The sequence below is a fragment of the Adiantum capillus-veneris genome, chromosome 11 (assembly GCF_014529385.1).
Source record: "Adiantum capillus-veneris isolate H3 chromosome 11, ASM1452938v2, whole genome shotgun sequence".
Lineage (NCBI taxonomy): Eukaryota > Viridiplantae > Streptophyta > Polypodiopsida > Polypodiales > Pteridaceae > Adiantum > Adiantum capillus-veneris.
In genome coordinates, this window is record NC_140941.1 from 31,547,966 (window position 1) to 31,574,321 (window position 26,356).

Here is a 26,356-nt window from a genome sequence, read left to right on the forward strand (position 1 = left end):
TTGACCTTAAACTCAAGCACTTCACAAATTTCACTTTTCTCTGACAATTCACAACTCCATTGCACTTGAAGTGATGCAAATTTGATGACACTTCATCTTAAACTTGTGAACATCAGTCGTACCTCATGACACAGTCAGTTTACCCTAGGCTAATGGTTATATCTCTTCTTGGCCTCTTTAGGTTCACCTAGTGTTTCCTTATGACAATCACCTGTTTCTTTTTTGTTGGTTTTGGTCCCAATTTTTATGTTTCTCGAGTGTTGGATCATAAATTTCAATGTCGACTCTTTTCACCCCCTTCAAGGGTATATGGGGTGGGTTTTGATTTCAAGGTAAGCAAACAGCCTTATTGTTTCTTCTTTTTTGTTTGTTTTTTGCGTTTTTACAGCGTTTTTCTACTCTATTTCTTCACAAGTATAACAAGCACTCAAAACCAAAAACCATAACTCCACGTTATCCTACTTAACTAAATCTAACTAGTCGTAGACCCTCGGCAAGACACAAGCTTCTTGGCTATCCACTAGACCTCAGGATACTCTATCCTGGATCTTGTTCTAAAAGTTTAAGCTCTCTCTAGTCAAAACTAAAGTAAGCTAACCATCACACGAGTGATGTAGATCTCCCTACTTAAGGTCTTGTGTCCCCGGCAGCGGCGCCGATGTTTTAGGGCTTGACTACTCCCCTGTTCATACTCAAGAGCACGACACAGACAACATACTTATCATCCGATGACACGACTAACCCGTAGGTGCATGTAGGCAATCTCGTTAGCTTGTCAGGCTGAGACCAATCTACACATACGCACTTTTATGATGCATCAATCATTAACTCTGGTAGAATGCAACCCACTCTATCCCTAAACGCTCATAACACCATTTACACTTCTAATGAACTCAGAATCGTATCAAACTTACTAGGCACCATCCTCTCACTAGGATATGCTTACCTATAAGTCTAATCTCACCAGATTTGAACCCTAGCTATCTCGAATACAGTCGCGAAAGACTAACAGGTCATAATCCAAAAGTGGGCGAAACTTAAGTTTATGAGTATCTATGTGTAGCTAATCTCTTTCTCATTCCATAAAGCACCTGATTGTTGAAAACAGACACTGTTTGTGCTTCTTACAAGCAAAACAAGCTCGAGGAAGGATCGATCGCGAACAACGCGAAAATGTGAATGTGTGGCGTGGGCGCGTAGCTCTCAGAGAGACTACCGCGATGGTGTAGTCACGTCGTGAATTCGGTGAGGGAGAAGCGTGTAGCGAAGAGGATAAGACACACTCACTCTCTCTCTCTCTCTCTCTCTCTCTCTCTCTCTCTGGCTCGTACAACACAGAATTAATGTTCAAATGTCCTTTTAAAAATGGTTCTAAGGTGACTTTTATACTTTAGTCACCTTAGCTCAAAAATGTACATGGGGTTATCTTACTCATTATTACAAAGTGTGAACAAATCTGAGTCCTGACTAACTGATTAATCTTTACATAACCCAGACGAATGGATCAAAATGATAAGACGTCTTTGACATAAAATGGGAATTTGATATGCTTTACAAGATGGGCTCATTACAACAGTTGGACAAATGGGGCTCCAACACGTAGGCTTTTGCTGTCCCTTGAAAGTTGTATCGGCAGCAACAGTATCTTCCATCTCAAAAGCTTGAATGCCCAACTTGGTGGCCAACTCCGTTGATACGAAGTTGTGAGTAGAGCTAGGGTCAAACAAGATGGAGGCATCATGCTCCCTTACCTTTCCCCAAGCATAGGAGAGAGGTGCTCCTTTGCAATGAACATCCTCTTTTGGAGCTTCGATGGTGGAAGCTCTAGGAGTCTCATTGCGAGCACTTCTCTTGGGGCAAGAACGTTAGCCACGTCCTTGCTCCTCACACTTAAAACACTTATGGTCCTTGCGAAAAGCTTCAAATTCTTCAGGGGAGAGTTTTTTTTTACCTTTGTAAACTCCCTTCTCCTTGGACCGTTTGTTGTTGTTGTTATTGGAATTGCCTTGGGAAGAATTTTGGGCATTGGTTTTCCCCTTTGCATCACTCTTGTCTTTGTTTCCCATGGGATTGACATTCCGTCTAGCCTCTTGTTGGAAATTGATACGCGAAGCAACCATGGTGTGGTGGATTACTTCGGTGATAGATTCAGGCCGTTGGGAGTTGACATACTCGACCATCTCTTCAGGTAATCCCGCACAAAGCTATTGCTTTTGCTCGGCAAAGTCTAGCTTTTGGAAGACAGTAGCCTTGAGATGTAAGTCCCAAAACTTGTCCACATATTTCTGAATAGACTCGTGGGAGAGAAGCTTTAAATCGCACCATTCGGTAAGCACTTTGTCCTTTGCATCACTTGCAAGGAATTGCTTCATGGTGGAAACTCGTAGAGTTTTCCATGTCTTTGGGGCTTTTTGGAAGTGCATAGCTACATGGCGTAGCTTGGAGGACTCCGTGAAGCCCTCGTCTCCAAAGGCCGCATCAAATTGCTAGATGAAGGGCCATTACTTTGTCAGTGGCACCAAAGGTGCCATCATAGGTGAGAAAAGAGATACTCTTTCCTCCCTCTTTAAACTTCTTGAGGTTTTGTGACCTTCGCCATGCAGGGTATGATTTGCGATGTCCTCCCCTCTTGTATTCTCTAGGAGAATAGCCATAGCTCTCGTCGGAAGAGGAGGAAGGTGAAGAAGAAGGAGAAGAGGGTGACCTCTTTCTTTCCCTTTTCTTCCTTTGTTTCCTCTCTTCCCTTGTGGAACGACGAGGAGAAGGACTATGGTATGAACATTTCCCTTGGAAGGAGTTGGCGACCGTCTAGACCGTCTTCTTCGTGGAGCCACATCTTCAGAGGAACATAGGGATTCATCACTTTCCCATTCTTTGGATTCCTCCTCTTATATGGGAGAGAGTCTTCTTTTGGGGGTCTCATCAAGAGGCCTCCTAAGCTCTCTCTCCTCTTGGAGAGGAAGGGAAATCCCATAACCATGAAGTTGTTGAGTAACTTCGGCTTGCAAAAGCAGGGTTTCCCATAGCTTGCTGCAACCTAGTAACAAGATAATTGACAAACATGGGGGCATCATCATTAGCACCTTCATGTGCAAAATTAAACTTATCAATGTTCATTCTACTCTCTTGTTTATTGTCAGCCATGTTAACAAAAAATTTGTACTTACTTAGTGTATGCTTTAGCAATTCAAAACCTTAGTTGCTACTCCTCTTAGCCTTTGAAAATTAGCACTTAAGTATCTACACCCACGGCTCAAATTGGTTAATTATAGAGAGTAGTGGTGTGGGTCTAATATTGCAGAGTTGCCAAGGGATAGCTCCTTTCAGACTTCTTATGCCTCAATAATGGTAAAGCGGTAGGCAAGTCTAAAAAGACTCCATTATTAAGACCAAAGCTCCCGAGCTGTGCATCATATCCCACATAGTGGGCTCAACAAAATCAATAATAGATCCCAGTCCCACTTACCCTAATATAATTAACAAAATCAACCATTAATAGGCTACTTAAGGACCTCTCTTCTTAAGCAAGAAGAGAGAAACCAAATGCTCTGATACCAATGTAATGGAAATGGCCTATGAACTTTGAATTAGCAAAATTAGATAAAGCACTTTTGTGAGATAACTTTGTGAGCATAGAGGGTGAACTTAATTGATAATAGAAACATAAACATGGTACTTAGTTAACTTGGCATGAACAATACTTTTGCAAAAGAGAGAGTGTAGAGAACATGACAATAGTTGAGAACTGGATTTATGTGGAGCCGGTCCCCCCTCCAATAGACATTTGTATTATAGATTCTCCCATCAAGAGAGACTTGGTACAATACAATCTTTGTGTTCCTTGTGACCTAGGTGATGCAATGAAGATGGAAAGCTTCATGCATCACGAGCATAACATAAACTTTGCAAAAAGAATTAACTATCCCAAGCCTCAGTCCCAAGGCTTCGAACACCTTCGAAGGTGGAGAGAGCTAGCGGGGAATGAGGGTAGGGAAGAGGAAAAAGTAACATTCCATAGGAGAAAGAAATAGTTCCTCACTTATTGTAACATTTAATGCACTAATAACTTATGTGTAACGGAAATTGATAACATAGTGAGCATTCCATTAAGAATAAGTTCCTAATGAACATAGATAGAATACTTAGTTTGAGAAAGCAACATGGCAATTTACACCTAGCTAATTTGGCATAGACGATACTTGAAAAGAGAGAGAAATAGAACAATTGACAACAGTTGAGGACCGGATTTACATGGAGCCGGTCCCCCTTCCAAAAAGGCTTTGCATTATAGCTTCTCCCATCAAAGGAGACTTTTGTATAATACAATCTTTGTGTTCCTTGACAAAACTCATTGGTGCAATGAAGATGGAAGCTTCATGTACCAAATTATTCTTGAAAAACACACGTCGTGTCCCTAGACTCAGTCCCAACACCTCACACACCTTCAAAAATGGTGAGAGTTAGCAGGGAATGAGTAAAGATTGAGAGGAAGAAGTATTCTCCTCACATAATTACTCTAATAGCATAGCTTAGCTTAGTAATTAGCATGGTAGAGGAGATGAGCATGCCATTGAAGCTTGGCTCTTGGTTGGATTTTAATTCCATAGCCAAGAGTTTGTTGGTGTAGGCCTCTACTTCTCAATGCTTGGAGAAGGAGATGGAGTTCTTGCTCAACACATAAGTTGTTGCATTTATCAAGTCCTCTCTCTCAAAGGGGAAAGGGGGACACTTGTCCCAAGACTACCCTTGTTGCTTGTAATGCATCCTATGAGCAAACGGTGAACATAAGTTGTGTATGTGTGTAGCAAAGTGAGTTAGACTAAAATTCCCACACTCTCTCTACTTGGTCGACCCCTCTTGCTTTTTGCTCTTGCTGGCTTCCCATTGGCTCCTGCAAAGCTTAGCTAATCACAAATTAGAAGCATAATTGATAGCCTTGTGACATGAACCCCCCTTTCCCATTTTGTGAGAGCTTTAGGTAGTTAGATAATTTATTCAAAATCTCATTGGACCTTTTACTCTTCTGGCCAATAGGAATCAAGCAAGCAATTGGGTTGTTGGATGCTCATTGGACCCCTTGGTAGACTGTCCAATAGTCTTCTAGGGAGCTTAATTTTTATTGGTTCTTTTTATCAAGCATTTTAAATTGATTAGACTAATTTTACTCTAGCCTAATTCTCATTGGTCCACCTCTATGGCCATCCAATAAGATATGAGGGGAGATTGGGGGTAACTGGGCTAGCAGCTTGCCATGTGTCCATTCTTCCCTTTGGGGAGAGCTTGGGAGTGTGTGTGTGTGTTTCTCTCTCATCCCCTACCATTAGGGCTCGCCCCTCCTTCCTAGGGATGTGGGAAGACTTTTTAGTCTTCCCATAACCATCAAATATTTTCCACCTTTAGCCATTGGACTTATTCATTAATTTTTGGAACCTTAGCCTATGGAGGTCTTAATGGAGCTGAACCTTAGGTCTTTTAAGCTCCAGTGATGCACATTGCTCTTTTACAGACTGTCCCCCTTTGGATCCCTATTTTCTCTCCTTTGGATCCCTGCAGAGACCGGTGTGGTAGCCTTACAAATATTCTAGCTTTTACTTCCCTGGTACTTTCCCATATTAAATTATCAGTTTAACATAAGAAAATCATTTGGGAGAATTAGATATTAGTTTTTATGACATTACCTCTCTCTTGAAATCATAGTCGTCCTCGACTATGAGGTTGAGAAGATAAAGTCTAGTCATTAGTCCATTTGCTAGGGGGTAGAGGATCCCTATTTTACCCTACGACATCGTTTTAGAATGGATGACTAGTCCATTTGGTGCTTGAGAGCCTTAGCTGCCGCAAGCATGTCTGCACATTAGTCCATATCAATCTTCCATAGTAGAGCGACAAACTCTACTTGGTGTTTGGGAGACGTCGTCTCCGCAAACATGATCCTAAGCATGCATACTTAGTAACATTTGTGCACAATAAAGAAAAAGAGAGTCTTATAAGACAAAAAATTGTTCATTTATACATATTTACATTTGCTTACTCTAGGGAATCATTGTAAGCATTGACAAGGTTTAGGTCATCCTTTAATTGTATGCCTTGCATCCATCTAGCATCTTCAAAAGGATAATTTTTTAACTTGATAAGATATCGTCAGATAGTCTTATCGCCTTGTAATACCTTGTCTTTGTGTCAGAGAATGGACTCGAGCTGCAACACTTCTTCTTGGTCCTCAATCTCCGGTGGGTCTCCTTTGTGAGGCTTTAGTAGGCTCACATGGAAAGTATTGTGTATGAGCCAATGGTTGGGCAACTTTAGTTGATAGGCCATCTCATTGATTGTACTAAGAATCTGAAAGGGGCCATAGTACCTTTTTGCTAACTTAGCATAGTACTTTTGGTGTCCCGTTGAATTCTTGCCCATTGTGTGCCTTAATCGAGCCTTTGGAAACTTAAGCAAGACCCAATCATTTTGTTTAAAGGCTAGGGCTCTTATATGCTTATCAGCAGCAGCCTTTTGCCTTTGCTGAGAGATGGATATAGCATCCTTAATCTTTTGAAAAGATTATCGCAGTTCTCGGCTATATTTATCTACAACAAAGATCTTCCCATGTACCTTGAGTAGTAGGGGACTTTTTTATCTTCCCTTTATCACCTCAAAAGGTGCTTTTCCGGTGGAAGTATGTACAATGTTATTGTAAGCATACTCCACTAAAGGTAAGTACTTCTCCCATTGGGACTTTTGATCTACTTCTGTGACATAAGCTTTTAGTAGATCAATAATTTTTAGGTTAGCTATTTCACTTTGTGGGTGATAGGCCGAAGAGAAGTTTAGCCTTGTACCTAAATTCTCAAAGAGACCCTTCCAAAAAATACTGGTCATTCTAGGATCTCTATCCGACACTATGGACATTGGCAAGCAGTGGTACTTGAAGATTTGTGATATAAAGAAGGTTGCCATTTGATGTGTCTTAATAGTCTTTTTGACTGTCTTAATAGTCTTTTTGACTGGTATGAAATGTGCTTGTTTGCTAAACCTGTCTACTATCGTCCATATTCTTGTAATCCCATGGATAGACTTGGGCAATCCAAAGATAAAATCCATGGATACGCTCTCCCACAGTGAATTAGGGATTGGCAAAGATTGAAGCAATCTAGGTTGCTTCCCTCTATCAAACTTCGTCTTTTGGCATACCACACATTTTGAAACATACTCTTGTATGTTTGCTTTCATGGTAGGCCAATAGAAGTATGTTTCTATCCCTTTTAGGGTAGACTGAAACCCTCTATGCCCCGGAGCATGAGATTCATACATTACTTTCTCACGTAATGAGTTAGTAACGCATAGTCTATTGCCATAGAGAAGATAACCATCTTGTAGGGTAAATGGTTCTTCCTTCTTCCCTAGTGCAAGGGCTGAAATCACATCTCTAAAATCGGGATTGATAGCGCACTCATCTATCATAGAGGATAGATAATTGTGGATACCGCATTCACTCTTGGTCGTCTTGAGAGTGCATCGGCCACTTGATTATGCTTGCCAGCAATGTGAGCGATATGAAAATGAAATTGCGAAAGGAAATTTGCCCACCTTATTTGTTTGTCGGAGAGCTTGGTCTACGTCATGAAGTACTTAAGGCTTTGGTGATCCGTTCGCAGAATGAAAGGAGTCCCCAATAAATAGTGCTTCCACGAGTCTAGAGCATGTAGAACTGTTAAGAGTTCCTTCTCATATATCCCTAGAGCTTGCTCAACAGGGTCGAGCCTTTGACTTTTGTAGGCTATGGCATGCCCTTCTTGTAGCAAAACAGCTCCAAGGCAATCACCACAGGCGTCACATTGGACCTCAAATGGCTTTGAGAGATTCGGTAGTGTAAGCATAGGTTGAGAGACGAGCTTCTCTTTAAGCTTTTCGAAAGCATTGTTCTCCTTGGTGGACCATATATACCTAATGTTTTTCTTTGTCAGGTCATGTAATGGTCCCGCAATATGTGATATCTTTTCTATGAAGCGTTTATGGTATGCACACATACCTATAAAGCTTCTTAGTTCATGCAGATTCCTTGGATTAGGCCATCCTTTTATTACTTTGATGGATTCATTTGGATGCCATCTTGAGAGATAATGTGACCTAAATATTGAATCTCTTGTAAGAAAAATTCACTTTTCTTTTGATTACTATAAAGTTTATTCTCTCTTAAAACTTGAAATATTACCTAGAGGTGTTGCTTGTGTTCGTCTAATGAATTAGAGTAGACGATTATAGCATCAAAGAACACTCCAGTAAAGGTTCGATGAGGCCTAAATAGCTTCTCCATCAGACGGTTAAATGTGGCTACTGCATTGGTCAAGCCAAAAGGCATGACAATGTACTTGCAAAGGCCAAACGTAGTGCGAAATGCGGGCTTTACAATGTCTTGATCAACTATCCTTATTTGATGGTAGCCATTTTTTAGGTCAATCCTACTGAAGTAGGTCGACCCCTGTAGCTTATCAAATAGATCTTCTACCCGTGGAACGGGAAACGTATTCTTGATAGTGATCCTATTTAGTGCTCTATAGTCGACACACATACGATATGTGCCATCTTTCTTTTGCACTAATAACATTGGTGAACAAAATGGAGATGAGCTAGGCCTAACCATGCATTTCTCAACCAACTCATGCACTTGCCACATAATCTCCTCTTGTTGAGCTAAAGAAACTCGATAAGGAGGTTTATTAGGCGGTGAGCTTCATGGAAGAAGTTCAATTGCATGGTCGTCATCCCCTCGTTTGGGAAGTAGTTCACAAGGGATGTCGTCAATAAAAACATCTTGGAATCCCTTGAGGAAATTGGATAACTCTAATTCCTTTTGATTGTTTATATCTTATTTTGCTAAAACATTAGGTTCATTTTGAGAATCTTTAACAAAAATCATGTACACAAGAATAGAGCTCTTTATTGACTTATTGAAAGCTTGCTTATGTACAATGGGTATAGTGCTACCCAACTCCTTAGCATCTATGTACATATCTTTTTCCCTGAACCTAAAGTAGATTTGCCTTTCAGGGAATTTAACATTGGCAACCATGCGATCAAAACCATGGTGCCCCTAGGACTACATCCTCATGCTTGAGAGGAGATATGAAGAAATCCTCCTTGTCCACATAGCTTTGGACATGGAGCCTCAATTTCTTAATTAAGGGAGTGATTGAGGCTTCTTGCCCCTTGAAAGGACCATCAGTAGGTAGGACATCTCCCATCTCATAGGCTTGGATGCCTAGCTTGGTGGCCAACTTTGTGGATATGAAATTGTGAGTAGAACCAGGGTCAAAGAGAATGAAAGCATCATGTTCTCTTACCTTTCCCCAAGCATGACATAGAGGAGATCCTTTGTGAGATGAGCATCCTCTTCTTGAATTTCGACCAAGGTAGCTCTAGGAGGCTCATTACGTGTATCCTTGTGGGGGCAAACACGATACGCATGCCCCTGCTCCCCGCACTTGAAACTTTTCGATAATGCTCTAGCTCTTTAGGAGAGATTTTACTTTTGCCTTTATAAACTCCCTTCTCCTTGGATTTTTTATTGTTGGTGTTGCCTTTGCGAGACTTTTGGACGTTGTCCTTCCCCTTAGGCACATTTCGGTCCTTGTTTTCCATGGGCTTAAGATTTCTCTTAGCCCCTTGTTGGAAGTTGATTCTTGAAGCCACCATAATATGATGTATGTTTGCAGATATGGTGCGTGGACTTTGGGAGTTAACATACTCCACCATATCCTCGGATAAACCCACACAAAATTGTTGTTTTTGCTCTCCAAAATCCATCTTTTTGTAGACAGTGGCTTTGAGATGTAAATTCCAAAACTTGTCTACATATTTGTGAATAGATTTGTAGGGAGAGAGCTTCAAGCTTCGCCATTCGGTGAGTACTTTGTCTTTGGCATCGGTAGCCAAAAACTGCTTCATGATGGAAGCTCTTAAAGCTTTCCATGTTCATGGAGCGTCACCGTTTGCTCGTAGGCTAGACCACCATTGCTTGGCGGAATTTTGAAAATGCATAGCTACATGACGTAGCTTAGAGGACTCCGTGAAGCCTTCATCTCCGAACACCGCATCGAATTGTTGGATAAAGGCCAAAACTTTGTTCGTAGCACCAAAGGTGCCATCGTAGGTAAGGAAAGAGATGTTCTTTCCTCCCTCTTTGAACTTTTCGAGCTTGGACAACCTCTTCCAGGCGGCATAGGATTTCCTCTGGCCTCTTCTTTTGGGTGGTTCGGGAGCTGCACCATCACTTTCTTCAGAAGAGGAAGAGTATGAGGAGGATGGAGAAGAGGGTGACCTCTTTCTCGCCTTTTTCTTCCCTTGTTCCTCCTTGTCTGCACCATCACTTTCTTCAAAAGAGGAAGAGGATGAAGAAGATGGAGAAGAGGGTGACCTCTTTCTTGCCTTTTTCTTCTCTTGTTTTCTCTCTTCCCTCTTTGAATTATGGTGTAGAGAAGTATGCGATGGTCTTCTCCGTTTAGGGGGTGTTGGAGAGCGTTTTGCCCGCCGTCTTTGTGGAGCCATCTCTTCCAAGGTGGCAGGAGACTCGCTTCTTTCTCGTTCTTTTGGTGGGGGCTCTACCGCTAAAACTTAGGTTCTCCTTTGGGAGGGAGATGCCTCATCGAGTAGTAAGTTTTTGAGCCCTTCGTATGGATCCTCCTCTTCTTCCGTTATCAGAGAGAGTGCTCTTTTGGAAGTCTCACCAGGAGCTTTCCTAGGTACTGTCTCTTCTTGGTGGGGAGTTTGGAGAATGCCATGGGTGCGCAATTGCTGTAGCACTTCACCTTGGAGCGATGGATTGCCCAGGGATTGTTGAAGCCTAGAAACAAGATAGTTTACAAGCATAGGGGCATAATTAGTTGCTCTTTCATTAGCAAAATCAAAGCTATCAACGTTCATTTCAATCTCTTTTCCCTTGTCAACCATACCAGCAAATTTTAGGTGTAAATTTTTACTTGTACTTTGGCACTTCAAGCCCTAGTTGCTACTCCTCTTTACCTTCAAAGATAAGCACTCAAGCATCTATACCCGTGGCTCGAATATTATTAATTGAAAGGAATAGAAGAGAGGGTTCGACAGAGCCAAGACAACACCGGTTCCTGTCAAATTTCTAATAGCTCAATAATGGTTAAGCCTCATAGGACTCCATTATTAAGACCATAGCTCTCGATGGTATCCCCGTTAACTGCATAAAGCAGGCGTGCTTCAAGGATGAAAAATCCCTATTCAACTTTCTCTTTTGCAATTAATAACACCAACCATTTGTGGCAAGCTTGAGGACCTCTCTTATTGAGCAAGAAAAGATAAACCAATAGCTCTGATACCAATGTAACATTTAATGCACTAGTAACTTGTGTGTAGTGGAAATTGATAACATAGTGAGCATTCCATTAAGAATAAGTTTCTAATGAGCATAGAAAGAGTACTTATTTTGAGAAAGCGACATAGCAATTTACACCTAGCTAATTTGGCATAGACAATACTTGAAAAGAGAGAGAAATAGAACAATTAATTGACAACAGTTGAGGACTGGATTTACATGGAGCCCCCCCCCCCCCCCCTCCAAAAAGGCTTGTATTATAGCTTCTCCCATCAAAGGAGACTTTTGTACAATACAATCTTTTTGTTCGTTGACAAAACTTGTTGGTGCAATGAAGACTCTAGATGGAGTTGAAACCATTGGATTCCTTAATGGGAGTAAATTCAAAAGATATTATGATCCTCTAAGCCAGGAAGAGTTGCAAGCCATCCATCAAAAGAAGGCTGCCAACGAACAAGCAGAGCTTAAAAAAATCCAAGCAAGAGTTGAGGCTCGAGAACGACAACAACGTCTTAGACGCCAACGAGAGGCTAATCTGGGAATCACGCAAGCATTTTTCGAGGACACAGATGACGACTCATTAGAATCTGAGCCACCCCTACGATACCCAATTGAGCTAAATAGCCCCTATGGGAAAGTACTATACAATGCCTTATTAGATACGGGAGCTAAACACAATTTGTTATCCTATGGAGTTTGGTGTCAATTAGGGAAACCGACCCTATCCCCGAGTACGATGCAAGTCAAGGGCATTAATAAAAAGAAAACTGCTAGTCTTGGAGTCCTTCAGACCCCTGTTGTTTATGACAATGGAAGCATAGTGCAGAGGTTTCTAGTCATGCCCGCGGGAGCTATGGAAGGCAACGTAAACCTGGGACGCACGTGGATGTTGGCAACCAAATGCACTATTGATTGGGATACTGGTAGTGTCACGACGCGACCACCGACTCTTACCCCTATCATTCAAGCAAAGTCACCTACGTTGCAAACTCTAGCAAAGTTGAAGGATAGCCAACATTCACAAGCCAAGGTGGTTAACTCGTCTTTGCCAGCTACCCATGAACCTAGCACTTCAACACTTGTAGTTGCAGCAAGCAGTAATATTGCAAGTACTCAACCTGCACGACCTAAGAGTACATATCAATGGGTCCCCAAGGCCTTACTTCCAACTACCTCAACCCTCCTATCCATTCCAAGAAAAAATTTCCTGGGAAAACCAAGAGCGCGCCCTAGGAGAGTCAAGACCAAATCATGATGGATTCCAAAACAACTATTAGAAGCCCAAGGCTACTATGATGGAAATGAGCAAATTTGGGTACCTAAACATAAAATGTGTCCTTCCCTATCGACAACAAACCCATATGAGTCAAACAATGTAACACTAAAGCCAATGGCAGACCATGGGAAGGGAAAGATCACAGAATGCTACACACCTAGTCCAGAGCTAGTTTGGGCTCCAAGGCAAAACCAATTTATTCCACCTAGCTCAGGAAGGGGGGAGTTCCATGAAGCTTCTAGCTCCTCATGTAATACATCCATAGAGGTAAAAGCTTCTACACAGCCTCCATCTATAGTAGTGGACCTCCATGAAGCTACAAAAGAATCCACACCTCCCAGTGTTCAAGAATCACCTGATGAACCACTTCAAGTTCGATCCTGGGAGAGTACCTTACCACCCTTGCAACTTGACGAGGCACCTAGGGTAATAGAAAACTACTCGCAAAAATCCTCACCTATTACCAGCTGGAACAATTGGTTTCAAAGGGTGATGACATCATTTCAAACGGTATGATCTACCCAAGGAAGAGGGGAGTGTTTGTGGACATCCATCATTCACTTGCTTCCCTCTCAACCTTTCTCCCTGACCTCTTAATCTCCAATCTTAGGGAATGTATATATAAAGCCTTATACTCACAAAAACAAGATAAAAAAGTAAAAGAGCAAGAGCCATAACACAAATCATAAAAACAAATTATGCACAAGAACACGACCCTTGTAATATTTGCACTCTAATCATCATCTATTTGCGTGTACAGATATGGCTAGTACGCTAGAGTCATCCACTCCTGCCTTGGGTGAGAGGTACCCTCGTTACTTTTCACAAATATTTCACATGGGCTTTCCAGTGCTTGCATGTGAATGGGATTTGATAGGTACGCTAGCATGTGAGAGGAATTTTGAGGAGTTAGAATGGCTGATACGTCTCTTGACCACGTCTGATCCATACTTAGTAGAGAGCGTTTCTCCCATTGCACAAGCCTACCCTTTTGACCAAGATGACTATAGGCGTCTCGTGACCTTCTTAGTAAACATGGGCACCTATGATGGAGAAGAAAATTTACACGACTACACGGATGGCACATATGGTCTCATGGATGATGACTTTGTTTATCTCGACGACGAGGATAGGGGTTTAGCCTTAGGGTTTCCCCCCAACCTCTACAATATCCTATTCCCTTGACTCTCTAGGAAGAGTGCAAATAATTAGGTTAGGGTTCCTTATGTTTTTTGTTGTGTTCAATAAGTGTTGGATTTTTCCACTAATGTGCCTCCTGGAGGTATTCCTTTTGTTTCCGAGTGTGTACAGGAGCGTGTTGCTATTGGTAGGATTTGGACCTTCATGGAATCTTTATCTCAACTCACTCTTCAAATCAAGCGCGACCATCGACACAAACAGGTGTTTCTTGTCTATTAGCATTGCCCCTTATCTTTTTTGCATCTATGATTGTCAGCTTTAATTGTGATTGGTAGCCTAATATTCACCGCATTTGCTTAGTATCAAACATTTAATTCAATGTAATTTTTTGTCATAATCACTTGTCTAGGTTTAAAAATCAAGCAGTCCGACAAACTAGTTTGACCAAGTTAGGTGTTAGAAATCTTCTCTTAATACCATGGGGAATGCCTTCCTAATAATTAATGGTTACTTAAGTTCTTAATCCGATTTAGGCAGCATTGTGTGAAATGTACTAGGGCTTTCTAGTGGGCTTGACCCTATTGACCTTTAGCTTAAGTATTATAAAGGGAGTTTACTAGTGTGATGAGCCTGGGGAGGTGTATCAGTGTTATATGACCCCTCAAAGTTACAAAATTAAAATGCTGAAAATGAACAAACAAAAAATCAAAGTGCCACACTATAAAATCTTAAGCTGGAAGAGAAATCTCAGCTTGATTTGGTACTTCACTCACATGTATTGCCTATGGTACTAGAGCCCTAGAGGTTCCCAGTATGGGCGCTTTTACTTGAAAAGCAAAAAACCCAAGGCATACAAAATAAGCACACACATCAAAATTGAATCACTGTGAAAAGACTTTGGGGGGTCAAAGAAAAAGTAATCAGTTAGGCGATGATTTCATGAGAAATTCCTTTTATGGTAGCTTAACTACAAGGTCTTCTAGATATGGCCTCTAGTAAGCCCTCGAACATGAATACTTGGCTCTCGCAATTAAACAACTTAATTGACCACAGAAAATTAAGAAGCTTACCCATGGTATTAATATTCGATCTCTAGTGCCTTTCGACCGTCAAATTAGCGACCCCAGACTTGTTTAATTTTTTACCTTTACATCTGTTTATGCATTTGATTACATTGCAATTTAATGTTCATTGCTGACAAATTGTTTGAAATTCTTTTACCAATCAATTTGTCTACCTAAAACTGCATATGCTTTTTAATCACTTATGAGAATGCAATTACTGTGCCAATGTTGTTTGATTTTGCAGTGACTGAAGAAGGCTAAGGACATTCATCTCAAATGCTCTTCCACCTCGACGAACGAGCTTCAACTCAATAGCTTCCGAGGACGGAATCTTCATCAGGAAGGGGGGCATGTTAACCCTCACGGCTCACGGACACCCCATCACCTACGACGGACGTGTATTATGTATTTGGTAGAGTCAGGTACCGGGCTTGTCGGACCAATAGGAAAAGGGTGAGAGTGATCGCCGATGAGAGGCGCACTCTAACTGGGACATTCAAGGGATTAGTTGGCTAAGCATGGGCGCCCAAGTGTGAATGGGGTGAGCTCATATAAAAGCCAACTAAACCTAAAATTCACGGATTGTCTCATTTGTGCAATAGAAGAGTGCTCTTGCTCCATCTCCATCTCCATCTTCTTCTTCTTCACCTCCTTGTGTGTGTGTGTGTATGTGTGTGTGTGTGTGTGTGTGTGTGTGTGTGAGAGAGAGAGAGAGAGAGAGAGAGAGAGAGAGAGAGAGAGAGAGAGAGAGAGTGCGATAGAGCATTGCGGCGGCACGACGGCGGTGAAGCGGTTGAGCGCGACGTAGCGACGTCTCCTTCTTCTTCGCGGCGAGGAATCCTCCACGACAGGAGCATAGAGCGGTGAGTGACACACCATTGCCCTCTTTTGAGCTTACCAGTTAAGCTAGTTGTGTGCTTGGAGCCGTCTATGGCTCGTACACGGTGTAACGGCAAGTCCCTTGCTTCGATAGTGCGGCAAGGAGCGCACATCTATGTACATGATTTTTGTCAAAAGATCCCTAAAATATCCTAATGTTTCATAAAATGTAAATGGTAGGAATCAAGAAGAGTTAGACTTGTCTAATTTTCTAAAAGGATTTCAAAATGTGTTCATCGATGATATCTCTATGGACTTTACCTCCAAAATGAGGGGATGATGACCATTGAATTGAGCTCCTACCAGGAAGCTCATCGCCTAACAAGCCTCCTTATTGAGTTTCCCAAGCTCAACAAGAGGAGATCATGAGGCAAGTACAAGAATTGGTAGACAAAGGGATGGTGAGGCCTAGCTCCTCTCCCTTTTGTTCTCTAACCCTTTTAGTGCAAAAGAAAGATGGTATACCGCAATTAAGCACTAAACCATATCACTATCTGTTGAGATGTCGAGCTCTACATCTTGAGCTGGCATCCACTACGGGTCTTGGCCGCTTACGACATTTACTCACTTGCGCGTTAGGTGACCGACACGGAGGATCTCTGCCAGTGATTCTACAGTTGGACTACACTTATAGTGCCAGCCTAGTACGCTTCTAGCGAGTTCACACTTAGTGACCGCATGTACATATGTGCTACTTTTCAGCTTTAGCACTTAGTCATTTTGTACTCTCTTTTCTTAGCGAAGAAGAAGAAGAAGCTTTCAATCTCTGTGTGTTTTGTGCTTGTCTTGTGTAGCTCTCTTGCATCCTCATTCTTTACATGATATCAGAGCCTGGTGCAGGCAAGAGAGGCTAAGAGAGCAAGAGCATTACAATCTCTTCGTTCGCAATCCACGTACAAGTTTCTGAACATGTCTCCAAAGTGCAATATACAGAGATTTACTGTACAAGTACAGTGGTTGTATGTACGCTTGATTGTGGACACTTGTTGAGTGTAGAAAGTGTTAAAGGTACCACGATAGCAGGTTCAACAGATTTGTAGGTTTTTACAGATTGCACCTATTTTGTCTTAATGCTTCAAGATGTCTGACAGTTTCAGTCAGATTGTCACTGAGAAGCTTGAGAAGAGGTTATTGAGAAGCTGGAAGTTCAGAATAACTAATTTCTTGAAAGGAAAAGGTTATTGGAACTATGTAGAAGGAGACAATGAAAAGGAACCAGAGATTCCTGAGGCAAATGCTACGGTAGAGCAAAGAAAAGCTTTGAGGGACTGGCAACAAGGCCAGAGCAAAGTGATGTATTGGCTTTCTATGAGCATCATAGATGGCATGATGGGCTATCTACAGGATGCTGAAACCCCCACCATTGCATGGAAAAACTTAGGCAGAGTGTTCGAGGTGAACACCAAGGCCAGGAAGCTTCAACTAAAGTCGGAGCTAAATCAGGTTAAGAGGAACAACCTCTCCATCAATGATTATGCCTTGAAGATCAAGAGTATCATTGAGGCTCTTGGATCTATTAAAGTCTCAGTGGAAGACGATGACATTGTCCGTGCATGCTAGACATTGAGGTCAGATGGAGGGGGAGAGTACTTCTCCAATGATTTTTCAGATTTTCTGCGAATGCATGGTATATGCAGGCAGTTTACATGCAGATATACTCCACAGAAGAATGGGGTCGCAGAAAGGAAAAACAGGCACATTGCAGAGGTTGCACATGCATTGATGAATGAGAAGAACATGCCTCATCATTTCTGGGCTGAAGCTATAAATACAGCTGTGTACATTATGAACATGATACCTATAGCTACGGTGCATGATGTAACACCTGAGGAAAAGTTTACAGGTACAAAGCTTGATTTGGCACACTTGAAAGTGTTTGGTTGCATAGCTTACGTGCATGTACCAGATGAGTTGCGCAGGAAATTGGATCCTAAAGCAGAGAAATGTATTCTTGTGGGATATTCCCTTGAACAAAAGGGGTACAAGTGCTACAATCCTACTACATGAGAATTACGAGTCAGCAGAGATGCAGTCTTTGATGAGATGAGCAGCTGGTACAGTAATGCACATGGCACTATTGGGGATGATGTAAAAGATGATGTGGTTGTACAAAATGTGAGGCCACAGTCACAGGTTTTGAGTGGACGACAAGAGTCCTCTTCTCGTGGCTCTGTTGAGAAGCCATGGAATGGTAGACTACGTACGCAGGTCACTCCACCGGCAGGTACAGGGAATGTATCACGAAAAGGAAAGGAAAAGGTTGATGAACCTCCCTTTATGGCTGATGCATCATCAGGTTTTTCACATATAGACATGGATTCAGATGGTTCTGAACAAAGTCTTGATGAGGAATTTGGAATTCCGGCTGTCAGGACACTTGGTGTAAGGAAAGTACAAGAAGATGCTAGAGGGCAAAGGAGTGACCCAGGACCGCGCAAATCTAACATAGTCAGAAATCCAGTTCAGAAATTGACTTATGATGGGTATCTAGTGCATCACCAAGCCTACATGGCTAAGGTGATACAGGATGTGGAGCCCACATGTTTTGAGTATGCAGTTGAAAATGTGCATTGGGATGATGCAATGAATGAAGAGATGGCTGCATTGGAAGCAAACGACACATGGGAGTTGGTGCCATTGCCAAGTGGCAAGAAAGCTATTGGCTGTAAATGGGTGTATAAAACCAAGCATAAGGCTAATGGTAACATTGAGCGTCACAAGGCAAGGCTGGTTGCAAAGGGTTATGCATAGACGTATGGCATAGACTATGAGGAGACCTTTGCTCTAGTGGCAAAGATGACGACTATGAGAGCTGTCATAGTAGTGGCTGCATCTAGAGATGGATTATGCATCAAATGGATGTAAAGAATGCCTTCTTGAATGGTGAGTTGCAAGAGGAAGTGTATATGGATCAGCCACCTGGTTATGTCGATCCAGGTTACCCATATTATTTATGCAGGCTTCTCAAATCTTTGTATGGTTTGAAGCAGGGCTCTAGAGCATGGTATGACAGGATTGCCAAGTATCTTGTCAGTATTGGTTTTAGGAGAGCTCATGCTGATCATTCACTCTATGTACGTGAGAGTGATATGGGGATTGTGGTCATTACCATATATGTAGATGACCTTATTATTGTGGGTGACAATGCTATGGAGATTGACCATGTGAAGGGTCTTCTCAAACAGGAGTTTGAAATGAAAGATTTGGGCGAGTTGCACTACTTTCTTGGCATTGAGGGGATCAGGACTCCAGAGGGTGTATGGCTGTCACAGAGACAGTATGCTTTGGACATGTTGTCAAAGTATGGTATGGCTGATTGTAAGCCAATTTCTATTCCCTTGGATGTGAATGCAAAGCTGAGTGCAAAGAAGGGTGATGTTGTTGAGGATGTCAAGATGTACAGGAAGATTGTGGGTAGTCTAATCTACTTAACTATCACGAGGCCATACTTGAGCTACATAGTAGGCTTGGAGAGTCAGTTCATGCAGCTTCCGAGGAAGCCACATTTGGATGGAGTACGATGCACACTTTGGTATGTGCAAGGGACTCTTGACTACGCATTGTTCTATGCAGCAGATACGCCATTAGCATTGTATGGGTATACAGATGCAGATTGGGCAGGTAGCATTGTTGATAGGAGATCTACGAGTGGCTTCATGTTCTCTTTTGGGAGTGCTGCTGTTACTTGGAGCAGCAAAAAGCAGCCTACGGTTGCTTTGTCGAGCACAGAGGCTGAGTACAGAGGTGCAGCAGTTGCGGCGTGCGAGGTAGCTTGGCTACGCACATTACTTGAGGACTTGGGAGTGTAGGTGGACTAGCAGATCGTCATCCATTGTGACAATCTCAGAAGCATGCAATTAGCTAGGAACCCAGTGTTCCATGCCAGGACCAAGCACATAGAGGTCCATTACCACTACGTTCGAGAGCGAGTGTTGGCAGGCGACATCGACTTGGTCTACGTCAGCACAGAGGAGCAGATAGCGGATATCTTTACCAAGGCCCTCGAAGCTGAGAAGCTTCGATGTTTTCGGACTATGCTTGGACTCTGCGACATGTAGAGCTCGAGGCGGAGTGTTGAGATGTCGAGCTCTACATCTTGAGCTGACATCCACTACGGGTCTTGGCCGCTTACGGCATTTACTCACTGGCGCGTTAGGTGATCGACACGGAGGATCTCTGCCAGTGATTCTACAGCTGGACTACACTTATAGTGCCAGCCTAGTACGCTTCTAGCGAGTTCACACTTAGTGACCGCATGTACATATGTGCTACTTTTCAGCTTTAGCACTTAGTCATTTTGTACTCTCTTTTCTTAGCGACGAAGAAGAAGAAGCTTTCAATCTCTGTGTGTTTTGTGCTTGTCTTGTGTAGCTCTCTTGCATCCTCATTCTTTACAATATCAATTTTTTTTTCCCGTGCCTCGAGTAGAAGATCTGATTGATAAGCTACATGGCTCAATGCACTGGCCACGTTCAATCGATTAATGGATAAAATCTTTAGACCCTATTGCAAATTCATTGGATATTTCTTTGATGATATCATCATCTACTTCAAGTCCTTGGAGGAACACAAGCAATATCTCCAAGTGATTTTTCAAGCATTGAGGGAGAACAAGCTTTTTCTCAACCAAAAGAAAAGTGAATTTCTTCAAGAGATTCAATACTTAGGTCATATTATCTCTTGAGATGGTATCCGTATGGATCCATTGAAGTTAGAGGTAATAAAAGCATGGCCTAGTCCAAGGAATCTACATGAGCTAAGAAGCTTTATTGGTATGTGTGCATACTATAGACGCTTCATAGCAAAATTTTCTCAAGTAGCAGGACCATTACACAAGTTAACAAAGAAGAACTTTAAGTATTCATGGATTGATAAGGAGTAAAATGCTTTCAACAAGCTCAAAGAGAAGCTTACCTCCCAATCATGAGTCCTCGTGCTTCAGGATCTCTGAAAGCCATTTGAGGTCCAATGTGATGCTTGTGGTGATTGCCTTGGAGCAGTCTTGCTTCAAGAAGGGCATGCCATAGCATATGAGAGCCAAAGGCTCAATACAGATGAACGGGTCTTAGGTATTTATGAGAAAGAGCTTTTAGCTGTTCTACATGCCCTAGACACATGGAAGCACTATTTATTGGTGGGACTCTATTTATTTTACGAACCGACCACCAAAGTCTCAAGTACTTCATGACGCAAACCAAGCTTTCCAACAAACGAATGAGGTGGGAAAATTTTCTTTTGCAATTTAATTTTCATATTGCTCACATTGCTAGTAAGCACAATCAAGCGACCGATGCACTTTCACGACGTCCAAAAGTTAATGCGCTGTCTATAGCAACTCACAATGATCTATCTTCTATAATAGATGAGTATGCTATTGACTTGACTTTAGAGACATAATGTCATCCTTTGCTCTGGGGAAGAAAGAAAAACCATTCACCTTGCAGGATGGTTATCTTCTCCATGGAAATAGGCTATGTGTTACCCACTCCCTTCGTGAGAAAGTCATGTATGATACAAGAGTATGTTTCAAAATGTGTGGTATGCCAAAAGACTAAGTATGATAGAGGGAAGCAACCTGGATTACTCCAGCCATTGCCTATCTCAAATTCACCATGGGAGAGTATATCCATGGATTTCATCTTTGGATTACCTAAGTCTATCCATGGGAATACGGGAATACGGAAAATAGTCGACATGTTTGGCAAGCAAGCACACTTTATTCCTGTGAAAAAGACTATTAAGACACACCAAATGGCTACTCTCTTTATATCACAGATTTTCAAACACCATAAATTACCAACATCCATCGTGTTAGATAGAGATCCTAGAATGACCAGTAATTTTTGGAAAGGTCTCTTTGAAAATCTAGGTACAAGATTGAATTTCTCTTTGGCCTATCACCCACAAACGGATGGCCAAAGTGAGATAGCCAATCTTATGATACTCTAATTACTAAAGCCTTATGTTACCAAAGTAGATCAATGCTCACAATGGGAAAAGTACTTACCTCTTGTAGAGTATGCATACATAATACTATTACATACTTCTATGGGCAAAGCACCTTTTGAAATCATTGAGGGAAGACACAAAAGTCCCTTGCTACTTAAGGTACATGGGAAGATCTTCGTTGCCGATGAGTATAGCCGTGACCTACAAGAATCTTTCAAAAGATTAAGAAAGCTATATCCATCTCCCAACAAAGGCAAAAAGCTGCTCTGCTGACAAGCACAGAAGGGCCTTAACGTTCAAAGAAAATGATTGGGTCTTACTTAAGTTTCCAAAGGCTTGATTGAGGCAAACGACGAGCAAAAATCTTACGGGCCATCAAAAGTATTATGCTAAGCTAGCAAAAAGATACTATTGTCCTTCTAATCTTGAAGCCCATCAATGAGATGGCTTATCAACTCAAGTTGCCCAATCATTGGCTCATACACAATGCTTTTCATGTGAGCCTACTTAAGCCCTACAAAGGAGAGCCACCAAGTGAACCAATTATTGAAGACCCTGAAGACCAAGAAGAGGTGCTACAACTTGAAGCTATCCTTCGGCATGAAGACAAGGTACTACGACATGGTAAGATTATCCGACAGTATCTTAATGAGTTAAAAAATTATCCTTTTGAAGATGCTAGATGGATGCAAGGAATACAACTTAAGGATAATATGAACCTTGTAAATGCTTACAATGCTTTAGAGTAAGAAAATGTACAAATTTCTTTTGAATGATCAATGTTTTTGTCTTATAAGACTAGTTCTCTCTTTTTATTGTGCACAAATTTAAGTAGTATGCATACTTAGAATCATGTTTGTGATGACAACGTCTCTCAAACACCAAGTAAAACTTGTCACTCTACTTGGGAGAATGAAATGGACTAAAGAGCAGACATGCTTGTGCCAGCTATAGCACCAAATGGATTAGTCATCCATCTTGGAAAGATATAAGTGGTAAAAAGGGACCCTCTACCTACTAAGAAACATTGACTAATGACTAAGGCTTTATCTCTTCTACCTCATAGTCGAGGACGACTATGATTTTAAGAGAGAGGTAATGTCATAAAATCTAATATCTAACCAACCCAAATGATTTTCTCATATTAAACTGATAATTTAATGTGGGAGAATAAATGAAAACAAGTGTTAGAATATAGACATGTGCTTATAGATCTATCTCACCATGGGGCCCATGGTAAAGGGGTCGAAATGAAAGATGGGATGTCAAAGAGCAAGGCTACCCAATGGAGCTTAAAATACCTTATAATTAGCTTCACTGAAGACCTCCAAAGGTTAGTGTTAAAAAATCCTTTGACCTTAGGTAAGCTAGGGTTGAGCTTGAGGTGGAAACTCGGCCCAAGCTTGAGGTGCTTGTCATGCTTGATGATTAAGATGCTTGAGGTGCTTGTCGTGCTTGATGATTAAGGTGCTTGAGGTGCTTGTTGCGCTTGTCGACCAGGGAGCTTGAGATGCTTGTGGGAGCATTACCCAAGCGTGAGGTGCTTTGTCATGCTTGTTGACTAAGGTGCTTGAGGGTAAGGTGTTCCACAAAGTCAACAACTATCCCTACAAGGAGGGGGCAAGCCCTACAAGAGGGGGCTAGAGAGAGAACACACACCCTCACACAAGGCAAGATTGTACGAAGAAAGCATATAGAACACTTGTCAAGTTCTCCTCATGTTGCCCTCATGGTGTGCCTAAAGCCTATTGGTTAGCCTCCCAAGGGGTCCAATGTTAATTTAGTAGATTAAATTAATTGTTTTTGTATGTATCAAGTCCTCTCTCTCAAAGGGAAAAGGGGGACACTTGTCCCAAGACTTCCCTATGTGATGGCTAGTCTTGCAGGGGTCCAATGAGCCTCAAGCTTGAGCTACTAGGGGGGTGGATCAAAGCAAGAAGGGGGCTAGCTTGGGGGGTATACTCTCCCACACACACTCACACACACTCTCATTGTCTGAAGTGCAAAGTGCAAGAGCTCCATCTCCTTCTCCAAGATAGTAGAGAAGTTGAGAGCCTACACCAACACTCTTGGCTATGGAATGTAGATCCAACCAAGAGCGATGCTTCAATGCTTAAGCTTGACATCTTCTCCATATTCATTACCATGCTATTATGTATGCTAGCAAGAAGAGTGATGATAAGTGAGGAACTATTTATTTTTCCTATGGAAAATTTCTTCTTTCTCTTCTCTACCCTCATTCCCCTCTAGCTCCCTCCACCTTCGAAGGTGTTTGAGGCCTTGGGATTGAGGCTTGGGATAGTTAATGCTTTTTGCAAAGTTATGTTATGCTCATTGCATCACCTAGGTCACAAGGAACACAAAGATTGTATTGTACCAAGTCTCTCTTGATGGGAGAATCTATAATACAAATGCCTCTTGGAGGGGGGACCGGCTCCACATAAATCCGGTCCTCAACTGTTGTCATGTTCTCTAAACTCTCTCTCTTGCAAAAGTATTGTTCATGCCAAGTTAACTAAGTACCATGTTTATGTTGCTACCATCAATTAAGTTCCCCCTCTATGCTCACAAAGTAATCTCACAAAAGTGCTTTATCTAATTTCTTTATTTTGCTACTCTCAAAGTTCATAGGCCATTTCTATTACATGCCCACAAGCTTCTCATCAAGCACAATGATACTAGCTCTAGCCCTAGATTTCGTCTTTGCTACTTTCCCTTTTCTTGCAGCTTTAACAACTTTAACGGACGATGAGGGACCTTCACCTTGCTTTCCACACGCCCACTGCTGATTTCTCTCTTCAGAGTAACTTTCACTTTCTATCATTCTTCCTAGGATTTTTTTCCCCTTATCGCTAGCCTTTTGCAATATGACCTCTGTGTTGGTTGTTACATAAGCATACAACCCACCAAGATAAGGCCCCAATGTTGTAGGACTAACATGCTATCTTCTTTCCCATTAATCCTTGGTGACTGGTATCCATGGAAATAGCCAAGTAGCCTAGTCTATCGACATTCCATTATCTGTTGTGTGTAGTGGGGCTAGAAGGCATCTTGGCTCTTACAATCCTTCTTGACTAAGATGCAAACACGCTCCAAGTACCATTCCAAGTGTACTAGCCTCAATTTACCACATATTTCACCATGTAATACCCTTTGTTGCATTGAGGTGCACTAAACCCTACACGCATCACATGCATGCATGTCAGCTCTAGCATAAATGGAAAGTTGAAAGATTCTCCCATATAATGCCCAGGGAACTGCCTTGGCTGGATTCACCGTCCAACCTCCCTGATATAGCCCCTGGCTACTGAATCCCGTGTTCCACACTAGCAGCCAGCCATCTACTGGCCTAGGTCCGTGACCTCCCCAGGGTATGCCCTTGGCATGACATTACTCCCCCCTTGGAGAAGTGTTTTCATCCTCGAAAACAAAAGTGGAAAACTTCTTCTTAAGAACACTAATGTTTTCCCAAGTGGCACCTTCTTCAGGTCGATATTTCCACTTGACTAAAGCTTGACGATGTACATAATGATGCGTATGCAAATCATGATAGTCGAGGATTTGCTCAGGTTCATGCAATGGGGTAGGAGGTTCAACAAAATCAACAAAAATCTGTTGGTCAACGACGTTGTCGTACCCATGAAAGCGTTTACGTAAATGGGTTACATGAAATACCGGATGGACACGTTGGTAACGAGAGTTTGTAAGCATGACCACGAAATCGCTTGAGTATCTTGAAAGGCCCACAATATCTTGGAGATAATTTAGGTGTTGGTCCAATCTTCAGACTTTTTGAATGCTCTGGCACACGTAAACATACCTCTTCCCCTAAAGGTAACTTGCCGACGTTTCTCGTCAGCGTACTTCTTATACCGATCTTGCGCTTGGCGAACATCCTGATGAGCTAGTTTCAACATATCCATATGGTCTTGGATAAAATCCTTAACGTGCTGGAGTTTTTCAGTTGCCAACCCCATCGTAACGGGTGACCTAGGTTGAAAACCATACATTAGCATGTGTTGGACGGGAAGCGACTCACACACCCATGAAGTGCATGCAACACTACCTAGATCAACATAATGTCAATCGAGGACACAGATGACACGATAGGCACACGGAGGAAATCTCTTTAGCTTGTCAGGCTGAGACCATCCTACACATACAACACTCTGGAAGGCCAACTAAACCACAATCAAGAACCTCACTGCCCTCAACTGCACCACCTAGCCACATACACACATACGGAAGGTAACTCACCTAGTCATGCTAGAATCATACAAAACTGAAGGAACACCATCCCCTCACTAGGATATACCTGTCCCTAAGATTCTACACTCAAAACCCTCACTCTAAACCCATCTGCGGAAAACGCGTAGGATGACAGAGCCGAATTTTGAAAGTGCCCGAAACTGAAATTTATGAGTACCTATGCGTAGCTTATGTCCCACGATTCTATAGACTACTAGCACGTAGAAAACAGACATCGTTTGATACACTTACGACCACAAATAGCTCGTAGATGCGTCGGCGTGTGCGCTTCGTCTCGCGTGGAATGCTTGGCATTGTCGCGTAGCTCTCCTCGAGCCTACAACAATGGTGCAGTCAGATCTCCAATGTGTTGAGCGAGCAGGGCGTAGCGAGAGGATGAAGCTCACGCTCACTCTCTTTCTCTCTCACACACAGTAGACGACAGCGCTAAAGTTTTGATTATGAAAA

General features: G+C 42.1%; 1 pseudogene; it reads right to left on the reverse strand.

The window, feature by feature from the left end:
• LOC147447069 (uncharacterized) overlaps positions 1 to 25,617 on the reverse strand; it is a 59,862-nt pseudogene extending 34,245 nt beyond the window's left edge.
• Between the last annotated feature and the right edge of the window lie 739 nt (positions 25,618 to 26,356).